Source organism: Bufo gargarizans, chromosome 1 (assembly GCF_014858855.1).
Source record: "Bufo gargarizans isolate SCDJY-AF-19 chromosome 1, ASM1485885v1, whole genome shotgun sequence".
Taxonomy (NCBI): Eukaryota; Metazoa; Chordata; class Amphibia; order Anura; family Bufonidae; genus Bufo; species Bufo gargarizans.
Genome location: NC_058080.1, coordinates 619,324,074 through 619,347,626, shown reverse-complemented (window position 1 = coordinate 619,347,626; position 23,553 = coordinate 619,324,074). Strand labels below are relative to the sequence as shown.

General features: G+C 47.7%; 1 protein-coding gene across 4 annotated transcripts in view; it reads left to right on the top strand.

Annotated features, from left to right (window-relative positions):
• The first annotated feature begins 1,504 nt into the window (after positions 1-1,504).
• Positions 1,505-23,553, top strand: part of APC (APC regulator of WNT signaling pathway) — a 125,532-nt gene continuing 103,483 nt past the window's right edge. For 3 of the 4 annotated variants that reach the window (XM_044275940.1, XM_044275941.1, XM_044275937.1), the window contains exon 1: positions 1,505-1,584. The gene's annotated coding sequence lies outside the window, so the exon portion shown is untranslated. The remainder of the gene's footprint in view (positions 1,585-23,553) is intronic. The other variant, XM_044275938.1, reaches the window with a different exon arrangement.

Sequence of the window (23,553 nt, the reverse complement as noted above, 5' to 3'; positions counted from 1 at the left end):
GTGGCCGCCCCCCATACAGTATAACGTCTCCTTGTGGCCGCCCCCATACAGTATAACGTCTCCTTGTGGCCGCCCCCATACAGTATAATGTCTCCTTGTGGCTGCCCCCATGCAGTATAACGTCTCCTTGTTGCTGCCCCCATACAGTATAACGTCTTCTTGTGGCTGCCCACATACAGTATAATGTCTCCTTGTGGCCCCCCCATACAGTATAACGTCTTCTTGTGGCTGCCCACATACAGTATAATGTCTCCTTGTGGCCCCCCCATACAGTATAACGTCTTCTTGTGGCTGCCCACATACAGTATGTCTCCTTGTGGCCGCCCCCATACAGTATAACGTCTTCTTGTGGCTGCCCACATACAGTATGTCTCCTTGTGGCTGCCCCCATGCAGTATAACGTCTCCTTGTGGCCCCCCCATACAGTATAACGTCTTCTTGTGGCTGCCCACATACAGTATAACGTCTCCTTGTGGGCCCCCCCATGCAGTATAACATCTCCTTGTTTTTTTCTTTAAAACGGGTATTTATCGCGATATATATCGTTATCGCGATAAAATTTTTTATATCGTCTGAATATTTTTGATATCGTCCAACCCTATGTGCAGCCGCCCTCCATTTATTTCTATGGGGCTGACGAAAATAGCTAAGCGCTGGCTCGGCTATTCCCGTCCGCCCCATAGAATAGAATGGGAGCATGGGCCGTGCATGCGCGGTGCGACCCCATTCACTTCTATGGGAAGATTAGCATAGAAGATTGGGTCCTCCAGCCACAGCGCTCCCCGCTCCGTGGGACCCGCACCTATATATTCCCTCATTGTCTAAGATGGGAATACCCCTTTAAGACCCTCACTGAAGATCTGCACCCTCATGTGCCCAGAATACACCCGGATCTGTACTATAAACTCCCGTAATTGCATTATATTCCACTCGAACCCCACTGCCCCCTCCTATATGAGCTCCATATGCTGCTCTGTGTACTCCAGGACAGCAGCACATCCTCCCTCACACTGCCGCTTGCAGGCTGTCCCCTCCTCCCTCACACTGCCGCTTGCAGGCTGTCCCCCACCTCCCTCACACTGCCGCTTGCAGGCTGTCCCCCACCTCCCTCACACTGCCGCTTGCAGGCTGTCCCCCACCTCCCTCACACTGCCGCTTGCAGGCTGTCCCCCACCTCCCTCACACTGCCGCTTGCAGGCTGTCCCCCACCTCCCTCACACTGCCGCTTGCAGGCTGTCCCCCACCTCCCTCACACTGCCGCTTGCTGGCTGTCCCCCACCTCCCTCACACTGCCGCTTGCAGGCTGTCCCCTCCTCCCTCACACTGCCGCTTGCAGGCTGTCTCCCTCACACTGCCGCTTGCAGGCTGTCCCCCACCTCCCTCACACTGCCGCTTGCAGGCTGTCCCCTCCTCCCTCCACAAGCTGCTGCAGTCGGGGTTTGTCAGCACTTCCCACATTTCGTCATGTGACCATGAAGGAGCACGTGACCAGTGACGTCACATACCTCCTTCTAACAACTCCATTCTAGCATCTACCATAAGATGGCGGCGCTGCCTTCTCGGTTGGAGGAGTAAATATAAAGGGTGAGTGCAAGCAGACGGGCGGCTAATGGGTGCCCGGTGCTAAGCGGCGGCGGAGTGTGCCACTATTCTAGAGGAGGCACTGACCTGTGGCAGTAATGCCCAGTAAGGGGCATACAGAAGGTGTTTGTTTAGATAAAAGGCTGAAAATGGAGAGGAAGTGGCAGAGTTTACTGCGGTGCTGGTTTGTCATGGGGCACAGGTGGCAGCAGCTGGGGGTGTAGATGCCAGGGGGGTGACTAAGTGTGGGTGCTGCTAGTGTGCCCACAGGACGAGGTGCAGAGGACCCCCCTGCTGGGAGGACACAGCCTCGACAGTGTATCAAGAGCTGTGCTGGACAGGGCTAATATGGTGGCTGATGCCAGTTTACCAGTAAGGTTGTTGTGTAGACAAGGTCTCCATTGCTGTTCCTTGTGTCCGAAAAGCCTAATTGTGGATGCCCAGTGTAGAGTATGGACAAGGCTGGCATATGGTTCAGTGGAGCACTGCCTGGGGCGGCTGGTGAATGTATTCCGGGATCCCCGGCGGTTTGTGTAAGAATGTCAGAATATATACAACAGTCCTGCCAGCTGTTGGGAGGCTACAACTCCTAAAATGTTCCATTGACTTCTGCGGGCATACCAAGAATAGCCAAGCAAGTGTGCATGCTGGAAGTTGTAGTTTCACAACAGCTGGAGGTCGCTGACCCCTGATAGACAGGTAGCTGAACAGCACTTGTAGTCGCTGACCTGAGATACTGTGGGCGAGGGGCAACGTCTGTATGCTTATTTATCTCCAGAGGGCATTTATTTTTTAAATCAAATCATTTTTATTATTTATTTGCTCAATTTTGTGCATATATCAAATTAGTACAAATCCACATGTATGAACATATATAAACCCAGCCAAAGACTGAACATATACAATTGGTTTGTGATGTTATAGTCCTCAATCCTGATGTGTCTCACATTCCAACAGACCTATAGCATTTCCATGTTTATATTACCTGGCAATATCACCCTATTGACATGGTCAGCAGGCATCTAGAGGGCAATCCTGACGTCACCAGCCAATCAGCCATGGTCCCCAGATAGACTCAAACCTTTTAATAGTATCTCTTTTATAATACCCTACCCTCTCTAAACCATTTATCTCATTCATACGTGCAATAAATTCCTCTTTGGTTGGTACATTAGTGCTTATCCAATATTCCTAGCCTGATATAGTGATCTACTTATACCAATACCCTCTGTGGAATACTCTTGTCATAAGCCCTGTACACATGTTAACGGTTCAGCTGGAAGTCTGATTTTATAGACCTCAAAAATACTGCTCACCAGAAAGGGCCCAAGGCAGCACATTCCCAAAACATATGGATTAGATGTGCTTCTGCTATATCACACTTAAGGCAATTAGATGTGTTGCGTATACCCATTCTGGGGATTCGCTCTGGTAGGCAGGGTAAGCGGACGCAGTACGGAGGCAAAAACAAGGTTGTAAAGCAAAGTTCAGTGTTTTATTCACACAATAGGAAAAACAAGCCAAAAGTAACTGTTCAGTTTTGGTGCCTGTTCACACCACACAAAGTCCACCTTCACCTGGTCAGCAGTCTTCCACCCGCAGTCCACAGCAGGCTTTAGAGGCCCGTTTCCCCAGCATGCAGTTCTCAAGATACAGCTTCTCTGTCATGGAGGATAATCCACCCCAGCTGAACGTGCTGGCTGGGTTTTTATATCCCAGCCCAAAACCCGGCATAGAACCGTGGGGAACATCCACCCACCCTTCTCTTTGGCTGCTCCCAATAAGAACCGGCCCGGATTGGCTTTACAGCCATACTAACAGCTGACTGCAAAACTGACACTTCAGGGAACTGCCTGCCGGATCCATCAAAACGCATGCAAACTGACAGCATTTGTCAGACAGATCAGGATCCTGATCCGTAGGACAAATGCATTGAAATGACGGATCCGTCTCTCCAGTGTCACCTGGAAAAACTGACCCGGCATTTTTTTTATTCATTTTTTTCACATTTTTGGCGGTCTGAGCATGCGCAGACTGCAATGCTGGATCTGTTTTGCCGGAACACTCTGGGCCGGATCCCGCGTTAATGCATGTCAATGGGGAAAAAATGCCAGAGAATTTGGACAGAGATAAAACCGCAGCATGCTGCGGTATTATCTCCCTCCTGAAAAGTCAAAAAGACTGAACTGAAGACATCCTGAATGGATTGCTCTCCATTCAGAATGCATGGGGATAAAACGGATCAGTTCTTTTCTGGTATTGAGCCCCTAGGACGGAACTCAATGCCGGAAAAGAATAACGCTAGTGTGAAAGTACCTTAGATAGCACCTCTGACCAATGTGAGTCTGTAATCGGACCCATCTCTCGAGACCACTTCTTCCTGACCTTCAGTGGAAAGCCTTCCTGATGGGCTACATGCACATGACCGTTGTGTTTTGCGGTCCGCAAATCGCTGATGGCTTACGTGTGCGTTTGGCACATTACAGAACAGCACGGACAGCCTTTAATATAACTGCCTATTCTTGTCCGCAAAGCGCGGACAATAATAGGACAGGTTATATATTTTTTGTGCTGTCCGCATCTTTTAAAGTGAACGGGTCCGCATCCGAGCCGCCAAAACTGCGGCTCGGATGCAGACCAAAACAATGGCTTTGTGCATGATAACATAGAAAGAAGGCAATAGCTTATAAAAGACAGATATTGCTCCCTTAGTCTCTCCTCCCTTTCGGATATGCTTGTACAGTAAGATCAGTTACTCTTCCTTGCACTGCCAATGCGTGATGTAACTGTGCATTCTGGTAAAACTGATTATTAGTGAGGCCAAACTCCTCCGTCAGTTGTTCAAAGCTTTTGAGTATCCCATTAATAGAGAGTTGTGACAACCAGTATATGCCCTTACTTTCCCAGTTACCAAAACCTTCTAACTTTTTCGAGTTCTAATAAAGTATGATTGCTCCAGAGAGGTGTAAGGTCACAACATCCCCAGATTTTTGTGACGTCTCTCAGTTTCTGCCATACTTTACAAAATAAATTTGCGCTCGCGATTATTGTCTGGGGGACGAATAACCGAGCCAAGCTCCAGTATGTATCCTGGTGATATTAGTGCACCCACTGGACCCAGGCTGCCTTGAGTACATCTTTGATGGTAGGTTCAGCAGCTTCCGGTGTAGGCTCTGCATTGCTTTCTCCAGCTCCAGCCGCCATATTCAGTGCTGCCTCTCCAACAGCCCCATTGCTCACTATTATTTTCGCTGTATTGGCACTAAGCGACGAGTACACCCAGCTCTCTGTGACTCATCGGGGGTGTTTGTGGGCGCAAGTCTTGCAAATTTCTCTAATCGCGCCGCTATCTCTGTTGCCTTTATTCCACACCATCTTGCTTTGAGCACTCCCCTTGCCTTCTTACTTTGATGCTTCATAATGGGGATGCTCGCCTTCTTACTTTGATGCTTCATAATGGGGATGCTCGGCTTGGCCAAACTCCAGTGTGTATACTGAATGGATGGAGGAGGATTACCGGATTTTCATCCGGGAGAGCTAGCTTCAGTGTCTCCTTAAATGCCGTGCCAGGCCACACCCAGCGCTCATGGTGGTTTGTGGACAGTGTTTCATGTATAGATGGGCTTGCTGTCCCGGGTAGTGGGGAAGGGGAAAACGCCAGATACACACAAAAGTAGTAGACAACAGTCTAGGCCTCAAAAGCTAAGGAAGAGGGATGGAGGTAGTAATCCCTAGGCCTTTCCCTAACTCCTGCCAGTATGAGCAGATCCTGATGGTGAAAATGCTCAGACGCCGGATACCTAGGCCTAGGCCCTGCTGATACTGACAATCCCTAGAATAGGTAGCAGGAGAAGAGACAGATGGTCCTTTCTCAGATTAAGGAACCCGCGTCTCCCTGAGACCTAGAACAAAACACAACAAGCACTTGGCTTTGGGATGTTTGAAGAAGCAGGAGATCCAAAACACCCGTGGGCAGTGTGGCACCATAATATGGCAGCACAGAAAATGTGAAGGTACCACTTGGAACCAAAACAGAGTTCGGGTAAAAGGTTTTTAATAGTAAAAATTAACTTCTGAAGTTATTACCCTAAGTCCCGCGAGACTTCACAAAGTAATAACTTCAGCTCATATGAGCAAATACATTCTAATACTGTACGGAGAGCTCGCCCCGTACATATTCTAACAAAGTTTCATGCGAATCCCTATATGCAAGGAAAAGCTCTAAGCATATAGTATCAAATACACTGCCTGTCCCAAAAAAATATTCGCCACCTGGATTTAACTAAGCAAATAGTTCTGAGCCTCCTATTGGATAATTACTGCATGGGCGATTATCTTTCAGCTGGCAATAAGTTATTTAACCCCAACTGGTGCAATGAGTTGCTTCTCATTTCTTAAACAACCATGTCGAAAGACACATCTCGTGGTCGTGGAGAAGATGTTAGTCTGTTTGAGAAGGGTCAAATCATTGGCATGCATCAAGCAGAGAAAACATCTAAGGAGATTGCAGAAACTACTAAAATTGGGTTAAGAACTGTCCAACGCATTATTAAAAACTAAGGATAGTGGGGACCCATCGTATTTGAGGAAGAAATGTGGCGGGAAAAAATCCTGAATGATCGTGATGGGCGATCACTTAAACGTTTGGTGAAATCAAATCGAAGAAAAACAGTAAAACTCAGGGCTATGTTTAATAGTGAAAGTAAGAGAATTTCCAAACACACAATGCGAAGGGAACTCAAGGGATTGGGACTGAACAGCTGTGTAGCCGTAAGAAAACCACTAATCAGTGAGGCAAACCAGAAGGCTTCATTTTGTTAGGGAGCATAAAGATTGGACTCTGGAGCAATGGAAGAAGGTCATGTGGTCTGATGAGTCCAGGTTTACCCTGTACCAGAGTGATGGGGGCATCAGGGTAAGAAGAGAGGCAGATGAAGTGATGCACCCATCGTGCCTACTGTACAAGCCTGTGGGGGCAGTGCTATGATCTGGGGTTGCTGCAGTTGGTCAGGTCTAGGTTCAGCAACAGTATGAGCGCCAAGAATGAGGTCCGCTGACTACCTGAACATACTGAATGACCAGGTTATTCATCAATGGACTTTTTCCCCCCGATGTCATGGGCATATTCCAAGATGACAATGCCAGGATTCATCGGGCTCAAATTGTGAAAGAGTGGTTTAGGGAGCATGAGACATCATTTTTCACACATGGATTGGCCACCACAAAGTCGAGACCTTAGCTCCATTTGGGATGTGCTGGAGAAGGCTTTGCGCAGCAGTCAGACATCAATGCAAGATCTTGGAGAAAAATTAATGCAACACTGGATGGAAATAAATCTTGTGACATTGCAGAAGCTTATCGAAACAATGCCACAGCGAATGTGTGCCGTAATCAAAGCTAAAGGAGGTCTGAATAAATATTTTTGACGGGCAGTGTATGTGTATAAGGCTCCATTAAAGGGGTTGTCCAGGTTCAGAGCTGAACCCGGACATACCCTTATTTTCACCCCGGCAGCCCCCCTGAGCCTAGCATCGGAGCATCTCATGCTCCGATGCGCTCCAGTGCCCTGCGCTAGATCGCGCAGGGCACGGGATCTTTTGTTTTCAATAACACACTGCCGGGCGGTAACTTCCGCCCAGCAGTGTGTTCGGTGACGTCACCGGCTCTGAGGGGCGGGCTTTAGCTCTGCCCTAGCCGTTTTACTGGCTAGGGCAGAGCCAAATCCCGCCCATCAGTGCCGGTGACGTCACCGGGCTTCCTGTCAGCCCCATAGAGAGCCCGGTACGTCACCGGAACTCAGAAAAATGCCTTTGCCATGTGTAATTTAGCGCAGGGCAAAGGAGAGCATCGGAGCATGAACTGCTCCGATGCTCATGTCAGGGGGGCTGCCTGGGTGAAAATGGAGGGCTGTCGAGGTTCAGCTCTAAACCTGGACAACCCCTTTAAAGGGTTTCTACCACTTGCAGATCACATATTTGGTGATCAGACACTAGCGATCCGCTAGTGTCTGATGTAGCTTACAAGCTAATTATTACCTTAATCCGTTCGGCCCATACCTCAAAAAAAGCACTTATATCTTTATGCAAATGAGCCTCTAGGTGCTATGCAGGCGTTTTTCCAGCACCTAGAGGCTCCGTCTACCTTGCAGTTTGCCGCCCAGCGCCTCGCTCCAGCACGCCCATCTTCAACTCTATTCGATCCTCCCCCTGCTTCTGCCTTCCGAAATCTCGCGCCTGCGCCGTTCGTCGCGGCATTCGGCGCAGGCGCAGTCAATGTCTGACCGCTCCGTGCTCAGACATTTCCACTGCGCCTGCGCCGATGACATCGGCGCAGTGGAAATGTCTGAGCACGGAGCGGTCAGACATTGACTGCGCCTGCGCCGAATGCCGCGACGAACGGCGCAGGCGCGAGATTTCGGAAGGCAGAAGCAGGGGGAGGATCGAATAGAGTTGAAGATGGGCGTGCTGGAGCGAGGCGCTGGGCGGCAAACTGCAAGGTAGACGGAGCCTCTAGGTGCTGGAAAAACGCCTGCATAGCACCTAGAGGCTCATTTGCATAAAGATATAAGTGCTTTTTTTGAGGTATGGGCCGAACGGATTAAGGTAATAATTAGCTTGTAAGCTACATCAGACACTAGCGGATCGCTAGTGTCTGATCACCAAATATGTGATCTGCAAGTGGTAGAAACCCTTTAACCTGGCAGAAGCCATATGAATGTTCTGTTGGGCACCATTGTGCTGATACAGTATATGGCCTCATACACTCAACCATGTTTCGCATCCTTGTCTGAACCCCTTTTTTTGCAGATTGAACTTGGACCCATTCATTTCTATGGGTCTGCAAAAAAGGACAGCGCATGGATGTAGTATGTAATCTCTGTGCTCTCCATATCCGCAATATACAGAACATGTCCTATTGTCTGTTTTGCAGACAAGAATAGTCATTTCTAGTGATGCACATAGAAGGTGTCTGTATTTTACAGATCTGTGGTTTGTGGCAGCAATACGGACACAGCTGTGTGCATGAGACCTGTATAGGGCAGTGCACATGTAGTGGTCCAAAATCCATATTGCCCTAAATACGCGTTGTTGTCAGGTCAAGCAGGAGTGTGAACGGCTATATATTTTAATTTCTTATAATATTTCCATGTAACATTGCTTTTATGGCACTTCTGTTTATTTAAACTAGATTGTGCTTGTTCTATAGAGAATGTAAACCTTTTCTGGAGCCCGCAGCAGTTTATACAGGCGTTCCTCATTGAGTTTCCATGGATATCTGCTCCACTGGCTTTAGAAACCTATTGGACATGGTGCGAGAGAGGTGCTTGGCTAAAATAAGGCAGCAGATGGGTGGTTGATGTAGATCAGTGTGGAATTCTAAACGCTCATTCACACCGCGCGTTTGTGTACTCTGTCCACATTAACACACAAATAGGAGAAGGGCGAGGCCCATTGTGATGCAAATTCACCTTGTGTAGTCTGCTCCTGTAGTTGTGTTAGGCCATACACATTAGGTCCTGTCAGCCTCCAAGTGATTAATGTCAGGAGAGATAGGGATCAGGCATGCTGGATTTCAGCAGCCCGCTTCAGAGTAGATAGGAGACGCCTAGCAGTGCCCCCTCCCCTCCCTGTTCATTACATAATCAGACATCTCTGGTAACAGCTTATCTCCCATGAGAACAGTGGATTGGTGTGTTAGGGTACGGCCACTCAGCATGATCGCGTGTCGCTGTAATTTTCTGATCAGTGGGACCCCTGCCAATCAGCTGTTAGAGGCCGGCCGCTGCATGAGCGCTGTGGCTCTTCCTAGTCCATGTGATGTCGGCATATATCAGCCGCGTGGCCTGATTGCAGTGAATGTGGCTGAGCTGCAATACCAAGCACTGCCACTATACAATGTATGGCGCTGTCTTTGGAAAGCTGTTGGGAGCACTCACCAGCCCTCTGAGGGCAGGGGCTCCCTGAAACAGCTTATCAGCTAGGGTGCTGGGACTCTGACCCCTGCGGATGGGATAATGACTACGTATCCTGAGGATAGGTAATCTTTACCTAGATAACCTCTTTAAGCTAATTAAGACTGCTCCGTTTAGTTGGACTGTGGCGTTAATGGCTGCACAGTATTGAAGGTGCTGCAGGGCCATTAACAATACAGACCAACTAGGCAGTTCAGTCTTCATTAGAGCCCGCTGCAGCCACACGCCCACGTGACCGCGGCGTTTATGAAGACGACATGCGACAACGATGGTGGCATGCAGCAACGTTGCACTCTTCATGTTGCATGGAACGTGTCACCCGTGCCCTACTTCTTGCTGACATACCAGCAGCAGAATAGGGTCCGATGGACGGGAATAACAGGACTGCGGGATCTGGTGCTGGTCTGTACAATGGTTCTGGTTGTACCACAGACTTGGCAGGTTGTAAAAGCTTGAGAAATGAACTTGTATGTTCTGCCATTATGAAGGTCAATGTTAAAGGGCTTCTACCACCAGATTTTGACCTATTTAGCTGCTGACACTAGCACATCGCTAGTCAGTCAGTACCTAACTGTGTTCTTTTATCAACTTTGTCTGCTGCCGTTAACCTTAAAAAGTACTTTTATTGATATGCAAATGAGCCTCTAGGTGCTATGTGGGCGTCTTTTCAGCACCTAGAGGCTCCTTCCACTAACCATTTCTGCCGCCCATCGCGTCTCTCCGCCCCGCTCCTGTTGATTGACGTGAAACTTCTAAGTATTGTGTACCAATGCCTGCGCCGTGCGCTTCTGTATTTGGCGCAATGAGTGAATCCCGCACTCCTGATGCCGGCTTCCTCACTGTGCCTGCGCCGACTATGTTAGATGGTGCATGTTTAAGCGATAACTTAATTTTAAGGGGTATTCCCATCTTAGGCAATGGGGGCATATCGCTAGGATATGCCCCCTATTGTCTGATAGGTGCGGGTCCCAACTCTGGGACCCGCACCTACAAGGAGAATGGAGCGGAGAAACTTGGGGAGGGCGCACCGAGCATGTGCAGCCGCCCTCCTTTCATTTCTATGGAGCCGTTGAAAATAGCAGAGCACTGGCATAGAAATGAATGGGAGCGGTGGCCGCGCATGTGCGGTGCGCTCCCATTCACTTCAATGAGAGAGGTGGGGAGCTGTGCCTGCTGGTGGACAGACCCTGGGAAACCTGGGGTCCTCCAGCCACAACTCTCCCAGGCTCTGTTCTCCTTCTAGGTGCGGGTCCCAGAGGGACCCACACCTATCCTAGCGATATGCCCCCATTGTCTAAGATGAGAATACCTCTTTAAGCTTTTTTGTATTTCTGTATTAAAGGGGTTCTGCACTTTAATTTAACTGATGATCTATCTACTGGTTAGATCCGCTTCTGGTCGGCGAGGGTCCGACACCTGGGACCCCCCGCTGATCAGCTGTTTGAGAAGGCAGCGGCGCTCCAGCAGCGCTGCGGCCTTCTCACTGACGTCACAACAAGTGAACAGAGCTTAGCCCCGTCCCCGCCGATCAGAAGCTGATCTATCCAGAGGATAGTTCATCAGTTAAATGAAAGTGCAGAACCCCTTTAATGAATTTGAGATGTTAGGAAACCGTTTCCCCCTGTGGGGGTTTTAACTCTGTCACTGTGCACACATACACGCGTGTCAGTTCACTCTTCACCACAGGCAGTGTTTATTTCAGCAAACAAAAGTAAACATGTCCAAACTTTAAGCTTTCTTCAGCCCACAAATATTGCATAACTTAAAGTCCCACATTTTGTGTTCAGTCCAAATCAGGTAACAACAATATGATCTCACCACTCTCGGGGGTCTTTCAGGGACCAAATCCTCCCTCTTAGCTTGTTCAGCTTTAGTTAGCCTGTGCACACTATCTCCTCAGCTGAGAGTCCCACATCCTTTTTAACCACACAGTAGGAAAACCCTGGATGGAGTATGGGAGTGACCTATTCCACCCAAGCTCTCTGGTCACTCCGAAGACCCGGACCCAAAATCCACTTTAATGAAAACCTCCCAGCAACCTAATGTTACTGGTATACTTATTTCCGGGAATTATATCACTGAGGCATACATTCTCAGGGAGACGTACTGACCATCCACGATTCTCCCCTCTGGGCTACTACACCCCTTATATTTTATGTATAGCATATAGGAGCCATCAGAGCAGCTAGCCTCTCCAAACATGAGCTCAGAGGAAAAGCAAACTCAGGCTGCTTTTAGATTAGTGTTTTTTGCGGATCTGTTATGGGTCAGCAAAAACGCTTCCGTTACAATAATACAACCGCCTGCTTCCATTATGAACAGATCCAGTTGTATTATGTCTTCTATAGCCATGACTGATCAGTCTTGAACACCATTGAAAGTTAATGGGGAACGGATCAGTTTTCTATTGTCAGTGAAAACGGATCCGTCCCCATTGACTTACATTGTGTGTCAGGATTCGTTTTCCTCTGCATCGTTATGCGGACACCAAAACTCTGCAAGCAGCATTTTGGTGTCTGCCTCCATTCCGGTCTGGAGGCGGAACGGAGGAAAACTGATGCATTCCGAGCGGATCCTTATCTATTCAGAATGCATTAGGGCAAAACTGATCAGTTTTGGACCTCTGGTTACTTATGGTTTAGGAGCCCAGCACCGCCTGCATCCAGGAATCTCCTCCTTGCTCACAAAGTTACAGTGCCATATCTCGCGATGTGCGAGCTAGCGCATGCACAGTGCCAGCAAAGTGTTCGTTCCCTTTGCTGGCATCAGTAAACGAACTGCGCATGCGCTAGTTTGCGCATCGCAAGATTAGGGCACTGTAACTGTGAGCAATGAGGAGATTCCTGGATGCAGGCGGTGCTGGGCTCCTAAACTGTAAGTAAGCACGCCTTGGGTACCTTACTTGGCCAATTTACATATCTATAAAATCATTTTTTAAACGAAAAAAACAAAAAAGAGCTGTGGGACAGGTATATTGCGGACATCTATCCGTGCATGTCCGCAGCTCTATAGGGTAAAACTAGGTGACAGATTCCCTTTAAGTCCCAGCATATTGAAGGGGCATAATCCTAACCCTTGTGAGGGTAAGGAGATTACACAATCTGTGCATGCGCAGTGTGAGGGTAAGGAGAAAAGACTTCTGAGGGTGCACGCGTGGTGTCCGCGAGTCAACGCTCCCTGTAATTTTACCTTACCCGTGCCGTGGTAGTGTGCTTGCCCCCCCACACCCCACACCCCACACACACAATCACCACCTGATGCACTACTTCGTGCATAATGCTACGTCGTGTGCACATTTACAGAGCCTCAGCCTGCCCCGGAGGACCTCATCCGTACCACGCTAAGCCCACCTGCTGTCGGTAGGCCAGTTGCCCGCTGTATAATGTGCTCTGCTCAGGGCTCATGCTGCCACTGTTACTGCCGCATTGCCACAGTGTCCCAGGCCTTTGCACATTGCTATACACATGGGGGTATGTGCAAAGCATTGCACCCTAGTGTCTGTAGTCCAGACACTATGATGCAATGCTCTTCCCAGTCGGCACATACCCCCATGTGTATAATAGGAGTGTACATACTAGGGTATACAGACTAGTTTTGTTAAAATGTAAATAGGCCCCTCCCTCAATAAAAATTTTGTCCCCCTTTTCCTATTGCATTTTTATAATTATGTAACTCTGAAGATTGTTTTAATATGGTTTTTGTACATAATTTTTCAAGTAAAATCATATAAATATTTTTTGTCATTTGTGTTTTTCCCGATTAATCGATGAAATTGACAGCTAGTCGATTATTCAAATAATCGTTAGCTGCAGCCCTAGATGCTATGTAACCCTTACAGTTCTGGAATGTATTGGAAAACGCTGGCATAATGCTGTCAGTGTTATCCAATACATTCCAGAACTGTAAGTGTTACATAGCATCATAAATCAATATAATGCTATGTGAATCCGGTCAGTGCTGGGAGGTCAGGCCGGGACCTACGTTGCGAACTCGCTGCGGGAGGAACGCTCGTCTGCAAGGGGCCTTATTCTGACAGAGCAGGAGATTGTGATCTCTAACACAATTACAGGTAAAGCCATGCCTCTCAGTCCTCACAACACTTGGACCTTTTGCTTACTGCAGGTAATCTTGCTAAACCTTATGGCCCCTTTCACACGGGTGAGTTTTCTGCGCAGGTACAATGCGTGACCCATTCATTTCAATGGAGCTGTGTACATGGGCGATGTTTTTCACGAATCACTTGTGCGTTGCGTGAAAATCGCAGCATGTTCTATATTGTGTTTTTCAGGCCCATAGAAATGATGGGGCTGCGTAAAAATCGCATTGCATCAACAAGCAAGTGCGGATGCAATGCGATTTTCACGGATGGTTGCTAAGGAGATGTGAATAAATAGGGATGAGCCCCAGGACCCCATTAAAGTCTATTTACTTTATTATTTTCCATTATAACATGCTTATAATGGAAAATAATAGCATTCTTTAATACAGAATGCTTAGTAAAATGACCATTTAGGGTTAAAAAAAGAATACTACAAAAAATTCCTCACCTCATCCACTTGATCGCGCAGCCATTATTGTCTTCTTTCTTTCTTCTTGAAGGACCTGCAAAAGGACCTTCGCTGACATCATTGCGCTCACCACGTGGGGAGCCCGGTGACGTCAGCGCAGGTCCTGCTGAATGAAGATAGAAGAACCTTCTATCTTCATTCAGCAGGACCTGCGCTGACATCACCACGTGGTGAGCGCAATGACGTCAGCGAAGGTCCTTTAAGGAAAAAAAAAGACAATAATGGCTGCGCGATCAAGTGGATGAGGTGAGTAATTTTTTTGTAGTATATACAGTACAGACCAAAAGTTTGGACACACCTTCTCATTCAAAGCGTTTTCTTAATTTTCATGACTATGAAAATTGTAGATTCACACTGAAGGCATCAAAACTATGAATTAACACATGTGGAATTATATACATAACAAAAAAGTGTGAAACAACTCAAAATATGTCATATTCTAGGTTCTTCAAAGTAGCCACCTTTTGCTTTGATTACTGCTTTGCACACTCTTGGCATTCTCTTTATGAGCTTCAAGAGGTAGTCACCTGAAATGGTCTTCCAACAGTCTTGAAGGAGTTCCCAGACATGCTTAGCACTTGTTGGCCCTTTTGCCTTCACTCTGCGGTCCAACTCACCCCAAACCATCTCGATTGGGTTCAGGTCTGGTGACTGTGGAGGCCAGGTCCTTCATGGTCAAATAGCCCTTACACAGCCTGGAGGTGTGTTTGGGGTCATTGTCCCGTTGAAAAATAAATGATGGTCCAACTAAACGCAAACCGGATGGAATAGCATGCCGCTGCAAGATGCTGTGGTAGCCATGCTGGTTCAGTATGCCTTCAATTTTGAATAAATCCCTAACAGTGTCACCAGCAAAGCACCCCACACCATCACACCTCCTTCTCCATGCTTCACGGTGGGAACCAGGCATGTAGAGTCCATCCGTTCACCTTTTCTGCGTCGCACAAAGACACGGTGGTTGGAACCAAAGATCTCAAATTTGGACTCATCAGACCAAAGCACAGATTTCCAGATGGTCTAATGTCCATTCCTTGTGTTCTTTAGCCCAAATAAGTCTCTTCTGCTTGTTGCCTGTCCTTAGCAGTGGTTTCCTAGCAGATATTCTACCATGAAGGCCTGATTCACACAGTCTCCTTTTAACAGTTGTTCTAGAGATGTGTCTGCTGCTAGAACTCTGTGTGGCATTGACCTGGTCTCTAATCTGAGCTGCTGTTAACCTGCGATTTCTGAGGCTGGTGACTCGGATGAACTTATCCTCCGCAGCAGAGGTAACTCTTGGTCTTCCTTTACTGGGGCGGTCAGCATGTGAGCCAGTTTCTTGATGGTTTTTGTGACTGCACTTGGGGACACTTTCAAAGTTTTCTCAATTTTTCGGACTGACTGACCTTCATTTCTTAAAGTAATGATGGCCACTCGTTTTTCTTTACTTAGCCGCTTTTTTCTTGCCATAATACAAATTCTAACAGTCTATTCAGTAGGACGATCAGCTGTGTATCCACCTGACTTCTCCACAACGCAACTGATGGTCCCAACCCCATTTATAAGGCAAGAAATCCCACTTATTAAACCTTAGACAGGGTGCACCTATGAAGTGAAAACCATTTCAGGTGACTACCTCTTGAAGTTCATCAAGAGAATGCCAAGAGTGTGCAAAGCAGTAATACAAGCAAAAGGTGGCTACTTTGAAGAACCTAGAATATGACATACTTTCAGTTGTTTCACACTTTTTTGTTATGTATATAATTCCACATGTGTTAATTCATAGTTTTGATGCCTTCAGTGTGAATCTAGAATTTTCATAGTCATGAAAATAAAGAAAACTCTTTGAATGAAAAGGTGTCTCCAAACCTTTGGTCTGTACTGTGTATGTGTGTATATATATATATATATATATATATATATATATATATATATATATATATATATATATATATATATATATATAATTATTTTTTTTTTAACCCTAAATGGTCATTTTACTAAGCATTCTGTATTAAAGAATGTAGGGCTGCAGCTAACGATTATTTGAATAATCGATTAGTTGCCGATTAATTTCTACGATTAATCGATTAATCGGGAAAAACGACAAAACAGAGAGGTTTATATGATCTTACTTGAAAAATTATGTTCAAAGGCCATATTAAAACAAATTGTGGACGACACTATTATGGGGGATCTGTGGACGACACTATTATGGGGGATCTGTGGACGACACTATTATGGGGGATCTGTGGACGACACTATTATGGGGGATCTGTGGACGACACTATTATGGGGGATCTGTGGACGACACTATTATGGGGGATCTGTGGACGACACTATTATGGGGGATCTGTGGACGACACTATTATGGGGGATCTGTGGACGACACTATTATGGGGGATCTGTGGACGACACTATTATGGGGGATCTGTGGACGACACTATTATGGGGGATCTGTGGACGACACTATTATGGGGGATCTGTGGACGACACTATTATGGGGGATCTGTGGACGACACTATTATGGGGGATCTGTGGACGACACTATTATGGGGGATCTGTGGACGACACTATTATGGGGGATCTGTGGACGACACTATTATGGGGGATCTGTGGACGACACTATTATGGGGGATCTGTGGACGACACTATTATGGGGGATCTGTGGACGACACTATTATGGGGGATCTGTGGACGACACTATTATGGGGGATCTGTGGACGACACTATTATGGGGGATCTGTGGACGACACTATTATGGGGGATCTGTGGACGACACTATTATGGGGGATCTGTGGACGACACTATTATGGGGGATCTGTGGACGACACTATTATGGGGGATCTGTGGACGACACTATTATGGGGGATCTGTGGACGACACTATTATGGGGGATCTGTGGACGACACTATTATGGGGGATCTGTGGACGACACTATTATGGGGGATCTGTGGACGACACTATTATGGGGGATCTGTGGACGACACTATTATGGGGGATCTGTGGACGACACTATTATGGGGGATCTGTGGACGACACTATTATGGGGGATCTGTGGACGACACTATTATGGGGGATCTGTGGACGACACTATTATGGGGGATCTGTGGACGACACTATTATGGGGGATCTGTGGACGACACTATTATGGGGGATCTGTGGACGACACTATTATGGGGGATCTGTGGACGACACTATTATGCCTATTATGGGGATCTGTGGAAGACACTATTATGGGGGATCTGTGGACGACACTATTATGGGGGATCTGTGGACGACACTATTATGGGGGATCTGTGGACGACACTATTATGGGGGATCTGTGGACGACACTATTATGGGGGATCTGTGGACGACACTATTATGGGGGATCTGTGGACGACACTATTATGGGGGATCTGTGGACGACACTATTATGGGGGATCTGTGGACGACGTAGTTATGGAGAGGGGGATATGTGCACTGTTATGGGCATAACAGTGCACAGATCCCTTTCCTCATAACAGTGCACAGATCCCCCTTCCCATAGCAGTGCCATACACAGACCCCCCCTCCCCATAGCAGTGCCATAGACAGATCCTCCCCCCTCCCCATAGCAGTGCTATACACAGACCCCCCTTCCCATAGCAGTGCCATAGACAGATCCCCCCTCCCCCTTCCCCCTAACAGCCCCGGCCCCGATGCTTGCATCTTTATTTTACCTTTTTACAATGACGCTCCCGCTCTTGTAACAGCCAGGCAGAGCGGACGGCGGCGTAACGTCACTCAATCACGTGACGCGCCTGCTCCGCCCACTTCATGAATGAAGGAGGCGGAGCAGGCGTGTCACGTGAGTGAGTGACGTTACGCCGCCATCCGCTCTGCCTGGCTGTTACAGGAGCGGGAGCGTCATTGTAAAAAGGTAAAATAAAGATGCAGCGACCGCCCGCCCGCCCGAATAGCAACGAATTGGCGATTATTCGATAACTCGATTCGTCGACAACGAATCCAGTTATCGAATATAATCGATTACATCGATTAATCGTTGCAGCCCTAAAAGAATGCTAATTTTTTCCCATTATAACCATGTTATAATGGAAAATAATAATAAAATCTACATTACACCGACCCAAACCCCAGTGAAGAAGTTCGGGTCTGGGTCCCAACATTCCGTTTTTTATCATGCACGTGCAAAATGCATTAAAAAGTTTTGTGGAAAAAACTGAACACACAAAACTGACTGAAATTGGGTCACAATCAGTGGGGTGGGGTTCGACCACACTGAACACAGGAGGGAAGGGGAACAGTAACTGGGCCTGGAAACTAGAGAAGAAACAGGTCATCTCCTAGACAACACTAATCTGGTCCCTGACTACCTATCAGTATGAATAGACCTTGAAGGTAGGAATATTCATAAGCAGGATACCTAGGCCCTGATTTCCCTATAATGCCCTGGAAGAAGTATAGGACCAGAGACAACCCATTCCTCCCAGATGGATGAATGGAAGTCTCTGTCTCAGGTCCAGATACAACAACAGGGAATATAACAAATACAAACAAACACTTAACTTCTGCAGAGATGGCAGACCGGGACCACCAGAGAGGATCTCACACGAGCTCAGCCAAACCCAAATGAAGCTATCAACCACATAGTCAGAAGGGAGGGGTGAGACTATAAAGGGTAGAAGTGATGACCACTGAGCAACAGCTGAGGAAAGGGAAGTGGTCATTAACCCTATCAACACTGAATCAAGAGAAATCAAGGAGGCTGTTAGATTTATCCATGCTCAGCCAAACGCCTTCATTTCCTGACATCAGTCTCCTGAGGGACTGTGACAACTTGTGTGTGCGCACTCGCGCGGGTTTCCCTCAACTCATCCGGACCTCTTCCGTGACGCCCGTGTGAAAGGGGCCTAGGTCACTCCTACTCTCAGATAATCAGGTTACCATAGACACCTGTGTGCAGTGAGAGATCTGCTGAACTGTCTAGGCTCTATAGTTCATGACTAAAGTAAAATCTACTGACCAATGTATTTAGAAAATGTCTTCTTTTAACTGTCCCTTTATGTTGAAAGCTAATCTTTTTATAACTATTGAGAAAACCTCTTTCTCTACCCACAGCATAGGGGATAGCGCTTAAATAAGTGCGGCCCCCACCGGTCACGAGAATGGGCGCCCTGTACCCCCTGCTGCCACCCCTGAAATGAACGGAGCGGCTAGTTGCACATGCATGTGGCCGCTCCATTCATTTCTTTGGGAGTTCCGGAGATGGTGGAGTACAGTGCTCAGCTATCTCCAGAATTCCTATTCAAATGAATGCAGTGGACGCTCACATGTTCTACTCAGCGGTAGGACCCCCACTGATATAATAGTTACCCCCATCCTGTGGATAGGGGATAACTTAATCTAACCGGAATACCCCTTTAAGCCAAAATCAGGTGTGTATACTAAAAGGAGAGAAAGTAGTAAGGCTATGTTGACATCAGCATTGGGAAATCCAGCAGAGGAACAGCCTGCTGGAGTTCACTGTATCTGGCACAGCCGAAACCCCCTTTGGCTGCAATGGGATCATAAATGCTGACAAGAAAAGGCATTTTCTATGAGAGTGCTGGCGTTGTGCAGTCCGCAAAACGGAACACACACGACGAACACACATTACCGGTGTCCGTGTTTCGCGGCTCCGCAAAACACATACGCACGTGTGAATGGACCCTAATGGTGCTGCCTGGTGTTAAATTTGTATAGTAATGTGCATGTCCACCTACTGCACACATCTATCCTTCAGCAGTATGTACTGTTAGAAGTTGTGACAGTTACAGGGAGAGAGCTGTAGCACAAAGGACATGACCCTCTGAGCTGTAATAGGGAGAGAGCTGCAGCACAAAGGACATGCCCCTCTGAGCTGTAATAGGGAGAGAGCTGCAGCACAAAGGACATGCCCCTCTGAGCTGTAATAGGGAGAGAGCTGCAGCACAAAGGACATGCCCCTCTGAGCTGTAATAGGAAGAGAGCTGCAGCACAAAGGACATGCCCCTCTGAGCTGTAATAGGGAGAGAGCTGCAGCACAAAGGACATGCCCCTCTGAGCTGTAATAGGGAGAGAGCTGCAGCACAAAGGACATGCCCCTCTGAGCTGTAATAGAGAGAGAGAGCTGCAGCACAAAGGACATGCCCCTCTGAGCTGTAATAGAGAGAGAGAGAGAGCTGCAGCACAAAGGACATGCCCCTCTGAGCTGTAATAAGGAGAGAGCTGCAGAAAAAGGACATGCCCCTCTGAGCTGTAATAGGGAGAGAGCTGCAGAACAAAGGACATGCCCCTCTGAGCTGTAATAGGGAGAGAGCTGAAGCAAAAACGGCACACGTCCCCTGAGCTGTAATAGGGAGAGAGCTTCAGCGGGAAGGACACGCGCCCTGAGCTGTCAGTCTGACGAATATCAAGCCGAGCGATGGATGGGGAGATCTCTGGATCCATGTGAGGTGAAAATTTAGGCTACTTTCACACTGGCGTTTCGGTTTCCGTTTGTGAGATCTGTTCAGGGCTCTCACAAGCGGTCCAAAACGGATCAGTTTTGCCCTAATGCATTCTGAATGGAAAAGGATCCGCTCAGAATGCATCAGTTTGCTTCCATTACACCTCCATTCCGCTCTGGAGGCGGACACCAAAACGCTGCTTGCAGCGTCTTGGTGTCCTCCTGACGATGCGGAGGCAAACGGATCCGTCCTGACACACAATTTAAGTCAATGGGGACAGATCCATTTTCACTGACACAATATGGCACAATAGAAAACTGATCCGTTCCCTATTGACTTTCAATGGTGTTCAAGATGGATCCGTTTTGGCTATGTTAGAGCTCTTTTACACTTGCGTTCTTTTCTTCCGTCATAGAGTTCCGTCGTCGGGGCTCTATGCCGGAAGAATCCTGATCAGTTTTATCCTAATGCATTCTGAATGGAGAGAAATTCGTTCAGGATGCATCAGGATGTCTTCAGTTCCGGACCGGAACGTTTTTTGGCCGGAGAAAATACCGCAGCATGCTGCGCTTTTTGCTCCGGCCAAAAATCCTGAACACTTGCCGCAAGGCCAGATCCGGAATTAATGCCCATTGAAAGACATTAATCCGGATCCGGCCTTAAGCTAAACGTCGTTTTGGCCCATTGCTGGATCCGACGTTTAGCTTTTTCTGAATGGTTACCATGGCTGCCAAGACGCTAAAGTCCTGGCAGCCATGGTAAAGTGTAGCAGGGAGCGGGGGAGCAGTATACTTACAGTCCGCGCGGCTCCCGGGGCGCTCCAGAGTGACGTCAGGGCGCCCCACGCGCATGGGGCGCTCTGATGTCATTCTGGAGCGCCCCGGGAGCCGCACAGACTGTAAGTATACTGCTCCCCCGCTCCCCGCTCCTACTATGGCAACCAGGACTTTAATAGCGTCCTGGCTGCCATAGTAACACTGAACGCATTTTGAAGACGGATCCGTCTTCAAATGCTTTCAGTTCACTTGCGTTTTTCCGGATCCGGCGTGTAATTCCGGCAAATGGAGTGCACGCCGGATCCGGACAACGCAAGTGTGAAAGAGCCCTTACAGATAATAAAAAATGGATCCGTTTTGGCTATGTTAGAGCTCTTTTACACTTGCGTTCTTTTCTTCCGTCATAGAGTTCCGTCGTCGGGGCTCTATGCCGGAAGAATCCTGATCAGTTTTATCCTAATGCATTCTGAATGGAGAGAAATTCGTTCAGGATGCATCAGGATGTCTTCAGTTCCGGACCGGAACGTTTTTTGGCCGGAGAAAATACCGCAGCATGCTGCGCTTTTTGCTCCGGCCAAAAATCCTGAACACTTGCCGCAAGGCCAGATCCGGAATTAATGCCCATTGAAAGACATTAATCCGGATCCGGCCTTAAGCTAAACGTCGTTTTGGCGCATTGCTGGATCCGACGTTTAGCTTTTTCTGAATGGTTACCATGGCTGCCAAGACGCTAAAGTCCTGGCAGCCATGGTAAAGTGTAGCAGGGAGCGGGGGAGCAGTATACTTACAGTCCGCGCGGCTCCCGGGGCGCTCCAGAGTGACGTCAGGGCGCCCCACGCGCATGGGGCGCTCTGATGTCATTCTGGAGCGCCCCGGGAGCCGCACAGACTGTAAGTATACTGCTCCCCCGCTCCCCGCTCCTACTATGGCAACCAGGACTTTAATAGCGTCCTGGCTGCCATAGTAACACTGAACGCATTTTGAAGACGGATCCGTCTTCAAATGCTTTCAGTTCACTTGCGTTTTTCCGGATCCGGCGTGTAATTCCGGCAAATGGAGTGCACGCCGGATCCGGACAACGCAAGTGTGAAAGAGCCCTTACAGATAATAAAAAACGGATCCGTTCTGAACGGATGCATGCGGTTGTATTATCTGAACGGAAACGTTTGTGCAGATCCATGACGGTTCCGCACCAAACGCGAGTGTGAAAGTAGCCTTAAACGCAATGTACACCTATTCAAAGCAGGGTCAGATTTGATTTTCTGCTTGACAGAAACGGACTGGATTGCATCAAACTAATGTATAGTGTTGAATTACAGGAATTATGATTTTTCAAAAAATGTCACATAATATTGGTGGAGAAAGACAATTATTAAAAAGATGAAAGCGGCAGAATATCTTTGGTGAAACTTGTGCTATTCCCGGCACACACACAGACCATAACGCAGGAGATCCCCTGACCTGGAGGCTAGAGATGGGGCAACCGTGTGAACTGGAAGCTTGTGTAATAACTGGGCCCGATTTCTACTGGAAGCGCCATCCTTCTCCTGGTATAGCCGCTTTCTTACTTGATTAGCTTGCTGTTTTAGAAGAGCTCTTTTATGGTAGCTCAAGTGACAACTTGCTAATTAAATGTCCAAAGTGCATTGTTCGGACCTTGAGAACTAGACTTGGGTTCACATAGTCTTCTTCCAAGTGTGATACCAGTGCCAGAAAAGTGAATGGAAAGAGCTGAGAGGAGGGAAAAGGCTTTTTATGTTCTCCATGGAGGAACCAACTTGTGTTCTCTCTGGATTTGCATGAAAAAGTATCCGTGTACATGAATGTTTTCTACAGAACTGGCCCTCCTTCCTCCAGTAGGAAGATGATTGAGCTTAAATTATGCGGAACATTAAACCAGACCAAAGACCCGTGCAAAAATTGTGAGCAGATCCACCACAGAAAGGACAGAGAGATTTTCAGATTTCTATACAATTTCTCATTTGAACGCGTTCTCTGGTTTAATATAAATGACATAAACTGATTAAAGGGGTTGTGCAAGAATGGTGGAGGGTCCACTTGGCTGGACCTGTAAAGGAAAGATGACTTACCTGCTTCCCAGCGCTGGCTCCTTCTCCTCCAGGCCTGCGGTGGAGACCAGATCGTCATGTGATCATTTGTCATGATGTGAGGGGATCTGGTCTGTGCTGCAGCCAGTGATTGGCTGTGGCAATGTCAAACTTGAT